This window comes from Cetorhinus maximus, chromosome 5, assembly GCF_964194155.1.
Source record: "Cetorhinus maximus chromosome 5, sCetMax3.hap1.1, whole genome shotgun sequence".
Taxonomy (NCBI): Eukaryota; Metazoa; Chordata; class Chondrichthyes; order Lamniformes; family Cetorhinidae; genus Cetorhinus; species Cetorhinus maximus.
The window spans coordinates 171697149-171714832 of NC_135883.1; the positions used below are offsets into that span (position 1 = coordinate 171697149).

General features: G+C 43.4%; 1 protein-coding gene across 5 annotated transcripts in view; it reads right to left on the minus strand.

Moving 5' to 3' along the window:
- Positions 1-16611, minus strand: part of tjap1 (tight junction associated protein 1 (peripheral)) — a 305890-nt gene extending 289279 nt beyond the window's left edge. For 3 of the 5 annotated variants that reach the window (XR_013576685.1, XM_078542800.1, XM_078542799.1), the window contains exon 1: positions 16382-16533. The gene's annotated coding sequence lies outside the window, so the exon portion shown is untranslated. Of the gene's footprint in view, positions 1-16381 lie in introns of all 5 variants that reach the window. The other 2 variants (XR_013576684.1, XM_078542797.1) reach the window with 2 other exon arrangements.
- Between the last annotated feature and the right edge of the window lie 1073 nt (positions 16612-17684).

Sequence of the window (17684 nt, forward strand, 5' to 3'; positions counted from 1 at the left end):
CTGCACTTCCTCTGCTTTCATTGGTTACAAGGGATCTATACAATGAGGTATGAGATTCCACAGGCTGATTGAAGAATTATTTTGCTCTTGTAATTCCTGGTGGTAATTCCCAGAACAAAGTGCCACCCTGTGGTCATGTGACTTGTGGCAGCCATCTTTTGTGGTTCAACAGAAAGTGCGTTTTTTTCAAATGACAAAATAATTTAATTTGGATTTCTTTTCATGTCATATGGAACCCAACATATGGCTGATCTTAGGCTTCAATTCCACTTACCCGTTTTCTCCCCATATCCCCCAATTCCCTAAAAAACCAAAAATCTGACTATCCCAGCCTTATCGTCAATGATGAAACACCCGCAACTCTCTGGCATAGAGGATTCCAATGATTCACAACCCTTTATGAGTGAAGAAATTTCCCCTCATTTCAATCCTTAATAATTGAATTATCCTGAAACTCTGCCCCCTTGTTCTAGATTCCCTAGCCAGCAGGTACAATCTCTGTGTATGCCCTGTCAAGCCCTTTCAGAATTTTATGTTTCATGTTTTATGTTATGAGATCACCTCTGATTCTTCCAAACTCCAGAGAATAAAGGCCCAATTTATTCAGCCTTTCATCACAGGACAAACCCCTCATCCCAGGAACCAATCGAATGAAACTTTGTTGTACTGCTTCCAAAGCAAGTATTTGTTCCCTTAAACATGGAGGCCAAAACTGCACACATTACTCCAGGTGTGGTCTCACCAAGGCCCCATACAACTGTAGCAAGACTTCTTTATTCCTGTACTCCAATTCCCTTCAACTGCTTCATGACGATATGACTGTAAATGTCGAGATCTAAAACGGTTACCTTTAAAATCCGAACCAGTGTCGAACAAAAATGAGAGATTGTCCCCATCCTATTTACAATCTACCTGACATGACTCAAAGATCAACTGCCCTCTGCTGTGAGCATTAAATCACCAACTGGATGGAAAACTCTAACCTCAGTAGCCTCTGTGCCTAAACTAAACTGACTGCCATAGACACATATGACCTACAGTTTGAAGATGCCGACAGCGTCGTTGCCCAGTCAGCACCGAATTTGCAAGCCATTCTCAAACTCTTCAATTCTGCATACAAGAGTCTCTTGACCTCTATTTGCGTGTTGTCCAAACAAAACCCATGTCAACCCACACCTAGCCAGTCAAACATTCCACTCCTTGGAATATGGTGAGCGATTCCCATAAGACCATAAGACATAGGAGCAGAAATTAGGCCATTCGGCCCATCGAGTCTGCTCTGCCATTCAATCATGGCTGATAAATTTCTCAACCCCATTCTCCCGCCTTCTCCCCGTAACCTTTGATCCCCTTACCAATCAAGAACCTATCTATCTTGGTCTTAAATACACTCAATGACCTGGCCTCCACAGCCTTCTGTGGCAATGAATTCCATAGATTCACCACTCTCTGGCTAAAGAAGTTTCTCCTCATCTCTGTTCTAAAAGGTCTTCCCTTTACTCTGAGGCTGTGCCCTCGGGTCCTAGTCTCTCCTACTAATGATAGCATCTTCCCCATGTCCATTCTATCCAGGCCTTTCAGTATTCTGTAAGTTTCAATCAGATCCCCCCTCATCCTTCTAAACTCCATCGGGTATAGAATGTTTTAATTTAATCTTTAAAATTGCCAAAGGTGGTAGTAGACTCTCTACTTCTGACTTCAGTGTATATACCTTCCCATAATAAATACAAATTGCAAAATCATTGTGATAGCTTGAGCACGTTTCCCTTTGGGATTTGGTCAGCCTGGCAATTGCCATCTGCCATCATAACACTAGGAGCTGTCTCCATACTTGCCTCTACATATGTCTCTGTCTAGTACAAGACTGCCCCTCTAGATTTGGGTCAGGTGTTCCTTTATATCACACTGGGCCAAGTTAACCCTTTCAATGCCAGACCCTTATACCACTCCTCCCCACCAAGTCTTTATCTAGTGTATTTATAGTGCATTCCTGTTTGCCCAACATATTTACATTACTTCTGTTGCCTCTTCTCCCCCTCAAATCTGTGTGTTTACAGGTTCAGGCAGTCAGGAGGGTTTACAATTCTTCCAGATCTTGTCTTTACAACAGTTGGAGAAGTGGTAGATTCTGTTGTACTGGGTAAACCTTGTTGATTAGGAGGTTGCTTTGATTGTGGCGCTTGGTTGTCTTCTTCAAATCTCACTCCAGTGTATAATGGGAGGATCACCTCAAGGGATGAAAAGGTTCCTCCTGACCATACCTTCCAGAGTTACTGACAAGTTACGACTGTAGCTGGTCATCAGCTCTCCGGGTAATAACACTCTATCAAGGTCCTTAAAACAGACTCTGTCGTCCTTGTATAAATGTGGCAGGTGTCTGGTTCAATACTCTTAGTTGTAGGCAGAAGCCTGCTTCTGCCTGCAGGACTGCTCTCTCTCCTGAATGTTTTGGTAATCTTTAGCTCCCAACCCTGGTATTTGTTTCTTTGTCAGGATTGGGAATAGTGTGTAGAGTTTTCTGCCCATCAGGAGTTCAGATGGGGCTAAGCCACATTGTAGTGGGGTGAACCTGTAGGTTAACAGTGATGTTGGCAAGTCATCGTTCTTCCTCAGGAGGGCTTTTATGATGCAGACCCCTCTTTCTGCCTTCCCGTTCGACTGTGGGCATCTTGGGAGCTGGTACGGTAATGGAAGGCTTAAGCGATGACAAATTGGGTGAAGTATTTGTTTGCAAATTGTGGGCCGTCATCCAACACTATCTGGTCCAGGATGACATGGCTCACGAACATTTCCTTCAATGCTCTCACCACCGTCTCTGTGGTTGTCGTGTACAATAGCTTCATCTCAATCGATCGGGAGTAATAGTCCACCAAAAGGAGGAAGGATCTGCCATTGAAGACGAAGAAATCGATACCCAACTGCTCCCACTGCATGGCTGGGAACTATGCGGGGATAAGGGGCTCCCTCTGGTCCTGCTTGTGTTGCACACACACACACCTGGCAGTTCGCCATCATGCCCTCAATTGCCCGTGAAATGCTGGGCTAACACACTACAGATTGGGCCTGTGCCCTACAATGCCCAGGTGCCCCTGGTATATTTTTTGGAGGATCTCTTGGTGCTCCTGAATTAAGACTGATCTGAGGCCTGTGGTCTAAGTATTGACAGGGATGGGTCATAGTGAGCCAGGATGTGGGTTGAGAGCAGCATGGCTTTGATGTAATCAAATGCTTGCACTTGGTGCATGTCCAAGCACCATGCCTGGTCTTTCTTGAGAAGATGTCATTGGGTTTCTGTGATCTGTGCCAGATTGGGTAAAAATTTTGTCAACTGGTTCACCATGCCCAGGAACCTCTGGAGGTGCAGAATCCAGAATGGAGTTGGAAACTCACTGATAGCTTTGCTGTTGACGATGTGTCCTAAGAACCGGAGAGAGATCCTGGGGAACTCACATTTCTCATTCAGTGACAGCCCTGCTTCCTGCAAGCATTCTAGGACAGCTGTGAGCCTTCTGTCATGTTCTTCTACTTGTGTACAGTGGACCAAAACATCATCTGTATGGCAGGTGACACCTCTAGGGCTTGCAAAATGGCCAATGTTGTGCATTGAAAGATTTCAGATACGGAGGTGATTCAGGATGGTTAAAGCAGAATTTGCCAAAGGGCGTTACAAAGTCGGTCAGCAATCTGGACCTTTCATCCAGTGGAAGTTGCCAAAAGCTGCTGCAAGCACCAGGCTCTGAAGTCACTGATTTTGGAAAATTTGGTGAGGCTGTCATCCACTGAGGACATCGGGTGGACTTCTCTCACCACGGCTTTAATGAGCTGTGTCAAGTTGACACAGGTACGGATTGACCCGTTCGGTTTTGGGACCAGGACCATCCCAGACCATCATTCAGTTGCCTGAGTGATTGGGGGGATCGCACACATTTTTTTCATCTCACTCAGCCATTGCTGCACTTGTTTCATGAGTGCATGGGTTATTTTCCACAGCGTCAATAGGCACACAGGCTCAGCTTCCCTCCTCAATGTAATCCTGTGTGCAGTCCTCAGTTGCCCCAATCCAGTAAAGTGTTTCAGGAACTCCTTTTTAAATTTGGAACCAGGCCCTTGCTGATTGACTTCAATTTTCTGTTGGGGGTTGAGGTTGACACAGGCATTTAAGCTAAAAAGGGAACACTCTTGGCTGTGGATAATGAACAGGGTCTCTTATTGTCTCGTCTTTGTATCAGAGTGTCGCCTGCAGAATACCTTTCACTGAGAGTTTGATGCTGCCTGCTCCATATAGTTGCATTGTGGGTAGCATTAGCTGTTGGAATGGTTCCTTGTCCAAGAGGACCATAACACTGGCTCCCATGTCCAATTTAAAGTTTATGAGATGACCACTGAGAGATGTCCACATTCCAGATGAAAATCCAGAATCTTTGACCTCACCTAAGAAGCATGGTTGTGTTTCCTCTTGGTGTGGTATCTCAACCTCGTGAATTGTCTTGGGATCATCTGTGTCTGGTTGCGTTTGCTTTGCATAGCTTTCCAAAGTGTCCTACAATTAAAACCGATTCGGCTGGACATGATCACACCTGTGGGGTCACTTGACTCCACAATGTTGGCATGGTCACCCACCCTCTAGTGGTTGATTAGGATTTTACTTCCCTTGGACTGGAGCGTCCCTGCTCCTCTGCTTGTTTTATTAGTTGGACAGTGGGGGTTGCTCTGTACCATGGCTTGATTTCACCCCTCAAGATGGATCTTTACTGTCAATGGATTTTGAATTGCCTGACAATCTTAATGGCCTTTTCAAGGGTCAATATCTTGCATAGCTTGAAGAACGTCTGAGAGGACATCATCCGCCATTCCGACAATTCTGTCCGATTGGGTCCGATTTCAGGTCATCATTGCCACAGTGTTCAGCCATTCTGTACAGCTCAATAATGAAGGAGTCAACAGGTTCTCCTGGTTATTGGACATGTTTGTTAAACTTTGCTCTTTCGATGATCTTGTTACTGCTCAAATTAATATATATATATATATATATCAAATGATTTTAAGACTGTCCAATTTTGCCGAGTGTTCACAGATTACTTATCTTGCTATTACATCATCGGTTATTGGACCTACCAAATAAAGCAGTGTATTAGCGTGTTCAGCTTCTGCCTTTTTGTCTGGACTTGTAGCAATCATGTAACTGTGCAATCTCTTTCATCAATGTCCCCAATTATGTGACTGGTCTGGGCCTTGGATGAGTCCAAACTGGTCTGGGAAGGTAGATTTTTGATCCTTGGTCATTTAAAATTAAAAAGGCGTATAGTTTTAAATGCTGTCACGAAATTCAAGATGGCACTGCCATTTGCTTCTTCTCAATGAAGTATCCCACGCTTGTCAGGCTCCCGTAGTAATAGCGGTCACAATTTCTGTGCTTTAAATTTTCAGCAGCGACTCCCTGAATCAACCTTTTTTTTATTGTTGAGTCTTCCCCACAGTATCCAAGTACGTTTGGGCCATGAAACTGTTGATTCAGGGTTTTTGTAGCGTTTTAAACTTAATTATTTTAATTTTTTCCCCCTGATCAGAGCAAGCTTGGCTGCCACGTGCTCAGGGGCTGAATCAGGCGGTTTGCAGTGAGGTTTAAAATGCAATTCTGACTGTTGCTAATTTAAAAGCTTTTTAAAACTCATTCTGGCCAAAAACTTTTAGCTCACCCCTACCAGGTCTTCTGACTCTACACTCTTTGGGCATTGAAGCTGGACTTCCACAGGATTCAATGAAGCTTGGAGTTTTATTTCTCCCTTTTGCTTCTAATCCTGCTTTGGAGCTTTTCTCTGGTGATCTCCTGCACCTTCACTTCTGGTGCTCCTTATTAGGTCAGAATGCTGCTTTTTCAATCTTCCAGGTTTTGATTCTCTTCTCCAACTTCTGAGATTCTGGATTGTTCCAATAGCTGCCACCATGCTGTAAGATGTGCGTAATTTGATAGGTCTCATGAAGAGCTTCTCTTGCACAGTTTAATAGTAAGTGTTTATTAACTACTAGTAACTATACAGATATATATAGTATAAGGCCTAAACTAGAAGCTGTCTCCATTGTTGCCTCTACACACATCTCTGTCTAGTGCAAGACTGCCCCTCTAGGCTCAGGTCGTGCGTCCCTTTATATCACACTGTGGGCGGTACTGTGCCTAGTCCCATGTTAACCCTTTCTCTGTGAGGCCGGTATGCGACACACTGATTGCCTCATCACCTTCCCATGCAATCACAGGAAGTGTAACACCTGCCCTTTTACCTCCTCTTTCCTCACGAACCAAAGCCCCAAACACTCCTTCCAAGTGAAGCAGTGATTTACTTGTACTTCTTTCAATTTAGTCTACTGTATTAGCTGCTCACACTGTGATCTCCTCTACACTGGGGAGACTAAATGCAAACTGGGTGACTGCTTTGCAGAACACCTTGTTCAGCTCATAAGCATGACCCCAACCTTTCGGTCGCTTGCCATTTTATTTCACCACCTTGCTCACACTTTCACATTTCTGTCCTTGGCCTGTTGCATTGGGCTTCACTAGAACATTGCAAGTTTGAGGAACAGCACCTGTCCTTCAGATTAGGCCCTCTGGACTCAACATTGAGTTCAACAAATTCAGACCATGAATTTTGTCCTCCATTTTGATTTTTTTTGCCACGTGCCAGTCAGTATTTTGTTTTCAGACAGAGCTGTCCTTTATTCTGCCATTAACACTTACCCTGGACCAATATTTTGGTTTCTTTACTATAACCATTATCAGTCCCTTTGCCTTCTGTTCCATGACATCTTTGGTATTTAATCTCCCCCTCCCTCAACCTACCCCTAACCTTCCCTTATGTTCCACCTCTCCCCTTCTTCAACAGCATAAAACCCATCACATTTCTACTTCTCACTTTCGTGAAATAGTCACCTTGGACACAAAACACTAACTCAGTTTCTCTCCACAGATGTTGCCAGGCCTGCTGAGTATTTCCAATGCTTTCTGCCTTTTTCTCCAGATTTCTAGTATCTGCAGTATTTTGCTTTCATTTTAGCATAATTACTTACCCTGTTCTTTCCTCCCATTTTAAATAACCTGTCAAGGAACTATCATATTTTTCCTAATATTGTGGGATGCTGTAAAGCAGGCTTGTGTCTGTATGGCTCTGTGTGGTTGATTTAATTAAACTAGAGACAATTAGACTGGAGGGTTTAAATTATCAAAGAAATGAGATGTAAAACAGGCGTTTGAAATGGAGGTTTCAGCAGAGACAGTATGAATAAAATTCACATTTTTAGATAAGTGGAGGTGTTTGATTTTCAAAAGGGACATGGAAAATGTTTCCAACTGGCAACATAAATAAGGCAAAAGTATTATGTTGATTTTTCGCAAAAGTGCTGATCATAATGAGAACATGAAAGATTGTTATATTCTGGGAAAAGTAACTTCTAAAGACAAGGGGAAACAATGGATTTACAGGTCAAAAAGGGAGAAATGTATTTAAAGAAGGATGCAATGCTGTGAGAGGTGTGGCCATGTGAGATCTTGAAAGGTCACTGTGTGAAACAGGCTTGGAGAAAAAGCCTCCAATCAACCTGCAGAAGTTTGCTGCTCCAGTAACCAAAGTTGTGTTAAAAGCCTTTGGAAATCCATTGCCGATGGGTGCTTGTGGTAATATTGCTGGATGACATTATAAATTTTGAATCTGTTTGGACTGCTGTCTTAAAAGGGGCGTATGGTTGGGAGTCTGGTTAAGTCAGAATTTTGGGAACTGTTATAACTGTGTAACTATAATCTTGTGTGTGTTTCAGTTTGTTGTTCTTTCGTTAATAAATGTTTTAATTTAATCTTTAAATCTCTAACGGTGGTAGTGGACTCATTACTTCCGACTACACTGCACAAGCCTTCTCATAATAAATACAAATTGCAAAATCGTTGTGATAGCGCAGCCAAGTTTCCCTTGTGGATTTGGTCAGCCTGGCAAATACCACCTGCCATATCATAACACGCCTTACACTTTTCTGAAGAAAAGGACCATGATCCAAAATGTTAACCATGTTTCTCTCCTCACAGATGCAGTCAGACCTGCTGAGTGTTTCCAGTTTTTATTACACTTTTCTACATTGAATTTTAAGCCTGTTTTATGCCCTCTTGGATTCTATTACTGCCTTCTGTACTTTGTTACTGTTATACTGCACCTCCAAGTTTCATATCGCCTGCAAATTTCAATATTATGTCTATATGCCTGAGTTGAAGTCATGATATATACCAAAAACTATAACCTAGTTATTAAACCTTGGGAAATTCCATTGTATACTTCCCACCAATCCTAAAAGCAGACTATGACTTCACTACAGCTGTGTTCTATCCCTTAGCCAATTTTGCATTGCTGCGACTGCCCCTTTGCCTCATCTTCTTCAATTTTGCTAACAAGCCCATTATATAGTTCTATACAGAACACCTTTTTAAAGTTCAAATAAACAATATCAACTGCACTGGCCTCATCCAAAATGCCAAATTTGTTGATGACACCAAGATAGGCAGGAAAGTAGGCTGTGAAGAGGACACAAGTGTAGGCTAGTATGAATTCGAAAATGTCAAGACAGACAATTCTTAATAATTTGGTCAACATAAGATTCTGATGTAAGGGGTGGAACTGTGGAAAGAAATATCAAGCTTAGGTGAGGAAGAATTGACCTTCAGCCGACTGGAAGCTTGGATAAGCATTTGTGTCTGCTGAGCTCTATAAGACATTAGCAAAAATAAAGAAGTGTCACGTTAACTATGTTCTCTATATTATGAGGGAGGCAGTGGCGTAGTGGTATTGTTACTGGACTAGTGCTCCCAATACCCAGGTTAATGCTCTGGGGACCCAGGTTCAAACACCACCATGGCAGATAGTAAAATTTGAATCCAATAAAAGTCTGGAATTAAGAGTCTGATGATGACCGTGAAACCATTGCCGATTATAGAGAAGGAAATCTGCTGTCCTTACCTGGTCTGGCCTCTGAAATGGCCCAGAAAGCCACTCAAATGGCCTAGAAAGCCCCTCCATTTAGGGATGAGTAATAAATGCTGGCCCAGCCAACGATGCCTACATCCCATGAATGAGTAATAAAAAAAAAGAGGGACATGCAAGTTCCAATACAGTAATGAACAATGAAGTAATGGTAAATGAATCAGATCAATAATAAAATAGAAGTAAACTAATCAGATTGGCCAAGATGAGGTTTCACCCCACTCAAGGGTAAACTCTCAGCACACAACTAACAGGAGATAGACTATGGTCAACAAGAACAGAGCACCCCAATCAACCAGAGCTGGTGTTCAGAAGAGTTGTTTTTAATTCATTCACGGGATTTGGGCTTCGCTGGCTGGGCCAGCATTTATTGCCCATCCCTAGTTGCCCTTGAGAAGGCGGTGAGCTGCCTTCTTGAACTGCTGCAGTCCATGTAGTGTAGGTACACCCACAGTGCTTTAGGAAGGGAGTTCCAGGATTTTGACCCAGCGACAGTGAAGTAACAGTGATATATTTTCAAGTCAGGATGGTGAGTGACCATTCCAAGTGGTGGTGTTCCCATGTATCTGCTGCCCTTGTCCTTCTAGGTGGTAGTGGTCATGGGTTTGGAAGGTGCTACGAAGGAGCCTTGGTGAATTCCTGCAGTGCATTTTGTAGATGGTACACACTGCTGCTGCTATTGTGTGTCAGTGGTGGAGGGAATGAATGTTTATGGATGTGGTGCCAATCATGCGGGCTTTGTCCTGGATGGTGTCAAGCTTCTTCAGTGTTGTGGGAGCTGCATTCGTCCAGGCAAGTGGGAAGTATTCCATCACACTCCTGACTTGTGCATTGTAGATGGTGAATAGGCTTTGGGGAGTCAGGGGCAGAGTTACTCGTCGCAGGATTCCTAGCCTCTGACTGGCTCTTGTAGCCACAGTATTTATATGGCTAGTCCAGTTCAGTTTCTGGTCAATGGTAACCCCCAGGATGTTGATAGTGGGGGATTCAGTGATGGTAATGCCATTGAATGTCAAGAGGTGATGGTTAAGATTCTCTCTTGTTGGAGACAGTCATTGCCTGGCACTTGTGTGGCACGAATGTTACTTGCCACTTGTCAGCCCAAGACTGGATATTGTCCAGGTCTTGCTGCATTTGGACATGGACTGCTTCCCTGATTGCGGCTACCTTCCTTGTTAAGTATCATTTTGTTATACTACTTATGTGTCTATTTCTTTTCCTTATTCATTTACGGAATGTGAGCGTTGCTGGCTAGGCTTAATAAACTTACTACTGCTTATACCAAATGCGTCATACCCGGAGTGGTCAGTGACTAGTCAGAACGAGAGGTCCCAAACATCAACTCAAACTTACATAAAGAAACTGCAAAGGGACACAAGTTGATTGAGTGTGCAAAAATTTAGCAAACGGAGTATAACTTGGGAAATGTGAACTTGCCCACTTTGGCAAAAAGAATGGAAAAGCAGTATATTATTTAAATGGGGCGAGATTGCTGAACTCTGAGGTACAGAGGGATCTGGGTGTCCTAGTACAGGAATCACAAAAGGCTGGTATGCCGCTACAGCCAGTGATTAGGAAGGCAAATGGAATGTTATTATTTATTGCAAGGGAAATACAATATAAAAGGATGTTGTGCTACAGCTGTATAAGGTGTTGGCGGGACCACATCTGGAATAGTGTACAGTTTTGGTCTCCTTATTTAAGGAAGGATATAAATGCATTAGATGCAGTTCAGAGAAGGTTCACTTGGCTGGTACCTGGGATGGGGGGTTATCTTATGAAGGAAGATTGGGCAGGCTGGGCCTGTACCAATCGGAGTTTAGAATAATGAGAGGTGATCCGATTGAAACATAAAAGTTCCCGAGGGGACTTGATAGATTGGATGTTGAAAGGTTGGATGTTGAAAGGATGTTTACCTCATGGGAGAGACTACGACTTTTTTTTATTCGTTCATGCGATGTGGGTGTTGCTGGCTAGAACAGGATTTATTCTCACCCCTGGCTGTCCTTGAGAAGCCAGGGGTAGTGATGTGCTACCGCTTGAACCGCTACAGTCCATGTGGTGTAGGTACACCCACAGTGCTGTTAGGGAGGGAGTTCCAGGATTTTGACCCAGCGACAGTGAAGGAACGGCGATATATTTCCAAGTCAGGATGGTGAGTGACTTGGAGGAGAACTTCCAGGTGGCGGTGTTCCCATTTATCTGCTGCCTTTGTCCTTCGAGATGGTAGCGGTCACAGTTTTGGAAGGTGCTGTCAAAGGTGCCTTAGTGAGTTTCTGGAATGCATCTTGCACACTGCTGCTACTGTGCGTGGTGGTGGAGGGAGTGAATGTTGAAGCTGGTAGATGGGGTGCCAACCAAGCAGGCTGCTGTGTCTTGGATGGTGTCAAGCTTGAGTGTTGTGGGAGCTGCACCCAAGACAGGCAAGTAGAGAGCATTCCATCACGCTGCAGAATTGTGTCTTGTAGATGTTGGATAGGCTTTGGGGAGTCAGGTGGTGAGTTATTTGCCACAGGATTCCTAGCCTCTAACCTGCTCTTGTAGCCACAGTATTTATATGGCCAGTCCAGATTAGTTTCTGGTCAATGCTAACTCCCAGTATGTTGACTGGGATTCAGTGATGATAATGCCATTGAACATCAAGGGGAGATGGTTAGATTCTCTCTTGTTGGAAATGGTCATTGTCTGGCACTTGTGTGGCACGAATATTACTTGCCACAAGGGGATACAGTTTGAAAATAAGAGGTTTCCCATTTAAGACAGAGATGAGGAAAATATTTTTCTGAGGGTCTTCAGTCTGTGGAATTCTTTTCCCCAGAGAGCAGTGCAGGCTCTCCAGGTTGAGGGCCGAATTCAACAGATTCTTGGTTGATAAGGAAGTCAAGGAGTATAGGGGGACACAGGAAATGGTGGCTGGCTTGTTGGTTTAGGGGTATGATTCTCGCTAAGGATTCTCATTGTGTTAGTATGCAAGAGGTCCCGGGTTTAATTCCCGGAAGATCCCTACCACATCAAAGGATATGGGGAGAAAGTGGGAGTAGGCTATTAAGTTGGATGATCAGCCATGATCATAATGAATGGCGGAGTAGGCTCGAAGGGCCGAATGGCCTACTCCTGCTCCTATTTTCTATGTTTCTATAAAATTGCAGTTGAGGCCACAATCAAATAAGCCATAATCTTAACAAATAGCAGAGAGGGCTTGAGGGGCTTAATGGTCTACTCCTGTTCCTAATTCATATGCCTGCTTGTATGCATTGCTGAGGGAGCAATCAAGTCAGAGGTCATTTGCCCTTAACAAATTCATACCATCTCTTCTTTCATAATCCATCCTTGTCCAAGCAGATGGTAATTTTCTCCCGATTCTTTCCAAAGATTCTGCCCCACTGACATTAAACTGACTAATTGCCTGTTTTTAAAAAAAAACAAAGTATGAAAACTCAGAATTTCTTACCTAAGTCAGTGGAAGTGTTCAGAATTTCTCACCTCGCATCATATGGTGCTAGGAACTAATGCTAGTACTAATAGGCTTCTCCACTCAACCTACTACTTTGCACCAATCAGTGATGGCAAAATTGTGAAGGAACCAGGCTCCTCTCCAGGTATAAAATAAAAACAAAGTGCTGGAAATACTCAGCAGAAGGTCTGGCAGCATCTGTGAAGACAGAAACAGAGTTAACATTCAGAGTCCAATCTGACTCCTCTTCCTCTCAGTGGGAGGATGATACATTCCTCCATCCTTCGAGTAGCCAAACTGGAGAAAGTAGTCTCCCAGAGGCCATGTTGGTAGTTGGGGTTAATGTGCTTGAGCAGTCACCACCTCTCCCTGCACCTTGCATCTCTCTCCAGTGCAAGAGCATCTCCAGCCAGGAGCCCCACTCCCTCAGGAAATGACCAACAGTCAATGGGTTGTCTCATTTCTCCATGAAAGAGTTAGGTATGCACTCCAGGTGATGCTGTCAGCTCCAAGAAATTTGGAAGAGGACAGGGTCTCCATGGAGACCTCCACCCCAAGCTGGAAAGCTCAAAATGTGTGCTGACAGTTGCAGGCAACCAAATGATACAACAGACTTGTCTCCCTGAGACAAACCCACCAATCTATCCATGGCCTTGCATTTGGGAAAAAATACAACCAGTAGAGCAAAGCAATTATCTACTGGGAAGCATCCTAGCGCTGTTTTTCTTTATACACACACAATGAAAAATTAATCCATTAAAATTATAATGGAAGTTAAAAATAGTTAAATGTTTGCATTAGACCCTATACCCATGATGAGACAATTTTGTCTTCCTTAGAGATGTCTTTGCTCATCCCCAAGATTATGCATGCCAGCATCTGGGAACCCTTACTCTGGAGCACAGAGATCAAATCCACATTTGTCCAGAATGCCTTTCCAAATGCTTTGACTGACATATTTGGAAAATCTGTAGATATTCCAAGAAAGAGTTGTATGGTATTTTACTTTAGCTCCACCAGTTTCACGAGGGCAGTGCTACATGAAACTTGTAGCACATGAGCAATTAATGCAACTTCTGCAATTTTCTGTTTTACAAATCAGAATAAATTGCCTTCAAAAAAATGTAATTGACCTTCATTTCTAGCATTAATAAGCAACTTAATAAACTACCAAAGCTATTTTTTTCAAATCATCAGTAAGGTATTGTCAAAGAATCTCACATTAACAGCTAATTTACAGCTCTAACCACTATAACCCTCTAGCCTCTATAAATTAGCCATGAGACAAGATGGCTAAGCAAAAGAGAAATTATGATTTCATCCTCAATCAACATGAATCAGAATCCAATTCAGTCACAAATCTGAAATAAAAACCAATAATGCTAGAAAGAGTAATCAGTAACTGAAGGAGACCATTTGTCAAACAATATATGTATTAAAAACACACACACATACATACAGTATGTATAAAACCATATGAAAAATGACTCCCAGTTTTCTCCATTTTGCCCTCTCAGGTAAAAAAAAAGCACCCATAAAAAAATGCACTTGTTGGAGCAAATGTAGTTAATAGCACCATGACAGGACAAACAGTCTGCCTCCTAAGAGCAGGTAATTACTAAAGGAGTATAGTATCAACAAGATCACGGTGAGAGCTGTGTGCATAATTCTGATGCAAAAACACAAGTTGCAAAATAATTTTGCTGAGGTCAGCATGAGTAGTTGAGGGCAATTCCTGCTCCCTGTTCAATGAGAAATCGTTCCAATCTCACATGAGGTTATACATAGTAGCACAGATGGGTTTTATCACAGAGCAGGTATGCATTTTAATGCCAGGTTTAGACATGTCAGATCCAAACAGATTTATATGCCTCTAGCCATGTAAACAATGGGGAATTTCAAACTCTGTGCACCATCTGCGAGCACAACTTTCAGCAATGCTGAAAACAAATAATTATAAAAGAGGAAACAAAACACTTCCTTAAAAGTATCCCATGGGGAAGAAACCAGCTTCAGTCCCACAGAGGCAGTTGGCCTTTAAACTCCACCAAGATTTGACTACATTTCTAATCACACCAAAGCAATCAACACCAAAGTGTTTCAGAGTTCGAATGGAAACAAATCCCCCTGTAGTACATGTCAGGTAGAGTCAATAGGTTATCTAATATATACTCATCAATTATCACACCTTGAACGACTGACACTGGCAAAACCAACGGAAAGCTGGAAATGGTTAACTGATGCAAAAACAGAGAATGCTGGAAAAACTCAGCAGGTCTGACAGCATCTGTGGAGAGAATGACAGAGTTAATGTTTCGGGTCCATGTGACAAATTCAGAGCTCTGAAGGAGAGTCATACGGACTCGAAACGTTAACTCTGTCTTTCTCTCCACAGATGCTGTCAGACCTGCTGAGTTTTTCCAACATTTTTTGTTTTTGTTTCAGATTTCCAATATTCACAGTATTTTGCTTTTATCTTAATGGTTAACTAATAACCAATTGGAAAGTTAATGAACGACTCATACTCACTTGAATCATGATCTCGAGGGTAGAAACCTTTTATGTTTTCTATATTACCAAACTTAATATATTTTTAAAACAATCTGATTGGCTGTCAAATGCTGTATGTGACAGTTCTTCTCCCCAATGGCCTCCAGACAAATCTGCTTGGAGGGCAGAACAATCTAGAGACACGTTTTCGAAGTTTCTACTCCACAGTCAGTTACTGTGAGATGCATGCAGATGGGATCAGGTGGAAAAGTATACACCTACTTAACATTGCTCCTTCAACACAAAGCTCTTAAGTTGTCCTTAAAGGGAAAAGAATACTGCATCTATATTGATAACAGTGAAAGACAAATTCAGCAGTATGAAATCAAATCAGCATTACTACCTAGCAAAATTCAAACCGCATTCACATTGCAAACATTAGGTAAATTATAATCTCAACAGAAAGGGCTCAAACTAAGAAAGCCACCCTCTTAGATTTAAATACACAGGAAGGGCTCAGAACATGATCTGGGAGGCTAGGAGAGCAGAAGAACCGTACATTGAGAAAACAAAGCTTTCTTCCATTAGGAATTCTGCAGCATTTACCAGACACTGCAGCTTCAATGAGTCAGCCATCCTTTCAAATTGCACATCCAGATCAGAGTAAACAATGCCACCCTTCACTGTTCTTACCACTTGCTAACCAGCTGGAAACTCTCAGATCACTTATAGCTGTACTTGTAAAATAGAGCTTTAGCCTCCAGCTGCTTAAAGTCCAGGTTTTGATTTCAGGCACCATGACATAAACTTCATTAGACTTCACATTGAATTTAAATGAATTCCTCACTCTCATTATAACTCTAGGAATGACAAGATTGGTACAAAATTCTTCATGCTGTTTTCATCCCAGGAATGTCACAACATTCGATGGAGACAGTTGATGCCAATAATGTGGAAACAGAATTAAAAGATATCGGGTAAATCTGGTGATTTTTGCATTACGCACCAGATCTACAAACAAAATTCCTTGCCACTCAATTAACTAAACAGACAGAAATCAGTGACTAGCAGATAGTATAGTGCCTTGGGAGTACCAACCAGGAGTGTTGCTGCCCCCACTCTCTCCCCCATCACCGCACTCTCTCCTCAGCCTCACCCCTCCTCCCTCCCTCCATTTTAACGGCCGCTCGCTCCAGTTTCAATTCAAATCTCTGTTCCTCCCTGCCCCCGATACTCAACAAGTTAACTAGTGATTGCGTTCTGCTCTCATTGACTAGTCAGATCACTGGTTACCAAGTTGTTGTGTTTAAACTCACTCTGTACACATTCTGTCTGAATAGTTCGGTTTTGATTTTACACGTTCACATTTCACACCTTTTACTCCGTCTCCACCTTCCGCAAACAACAAAAGCAGCGTCGCCCTTACCGTCCGTCCGCCCGGACTCCGGACCCGGCTCCCGGACTCCGCTCCGCGCTCTCAGTCCCGATGGCCCAGAGCCAGGCTGCGCTCGCGCTCTCTCACTCACTCACTCACTCCCTGCTCGCGCTCACACACTCTCTCTCTCTCTCTCTCCCTTCTCGCTCGCTCTCACACACACACTCTCTCTCTCTCTGCTCGCGCTCACTCTTTCTCACTTTCAGCCGCCATTTCACCGCAGGGCAGGCTGGATATTTCCCTGCCGCCTGACGTCAGCCAGCAGCTGGATGGCGTCAGAGGGAAATTCTCCCCGCTGACGTCAGAGCCAGAGGGTTCCCCATTCTTTTCCCCACACGTGAATATGATTCCTCCCATGTTTCCTCCACATGTTCCTCTCATGTTCCTCCCACATGTTTCCTCTCCTATTTCCCCAATTTTCCCGCACATGTTCCTCACATGTTTCCCCCACGTTTCCTCACATATTCCACCATGTTTCCCCGACATGTTCCTCAGGTTTCCCCAACATGTTTCCTCACATATTTCCCCACATTTACCCCACATGTTCCTCACATGTTTACTCACATTTCCCCCATATGTTTCCTCACATGTTACCCAATACATTTCCCCCACATATTTCCCCACGTTTGCCCAAATTTTCCCACGATTCCCCACATTAGGAGTGGCGGTGGTGTAGTGGTATTGTCACTGGACTAGTAATCCTGAGACCCAGGGTAAGACCTAGGTTCAAGTCCCACCAGATGGTAAAATTGGGATTCAATAAAAATGTGGAATTACAAGTTTAATGACCACCGTTGTCAATTATCATAAAAACCCATCTGGTTCACTTATGTCCTTTAGGTCTGGCTCACTTATGTCCTTTAGGGAAGGAAATCTGCCGTCCTTACCTGGCCCACATAAAACTTCAGACCCACAGCAACCACCCTCTGAAATGGCCTAGCAAGCCACTCAGTTGTATCAAACCACGGCAGAAAATTGGATAAGGAGTGAAACTGGGTGGACCACTCAACAAAGACCTAGGCACCAGAAACAACAACAGAAAACTCAGCCCTGTGGGCCCTGCAAAGTCCTCCTTACTAACACTTGGGGGCTAGTGCCAAAACTGGGAGAGCTGTCTCACAGACTAGTCAAGCAACAGTCTGACATAGTCATCCTCAGGGAATCATACCATACAGATAATGTCCAAGACACCACTATCACCATCCCTGGGTATGTCGCGTCCCACCGGCAGGACAGACCCAGCAGAGGTGGTGGCACCATGGTATACCTTGGGTGGGAATTGCCCTGGGAGTCC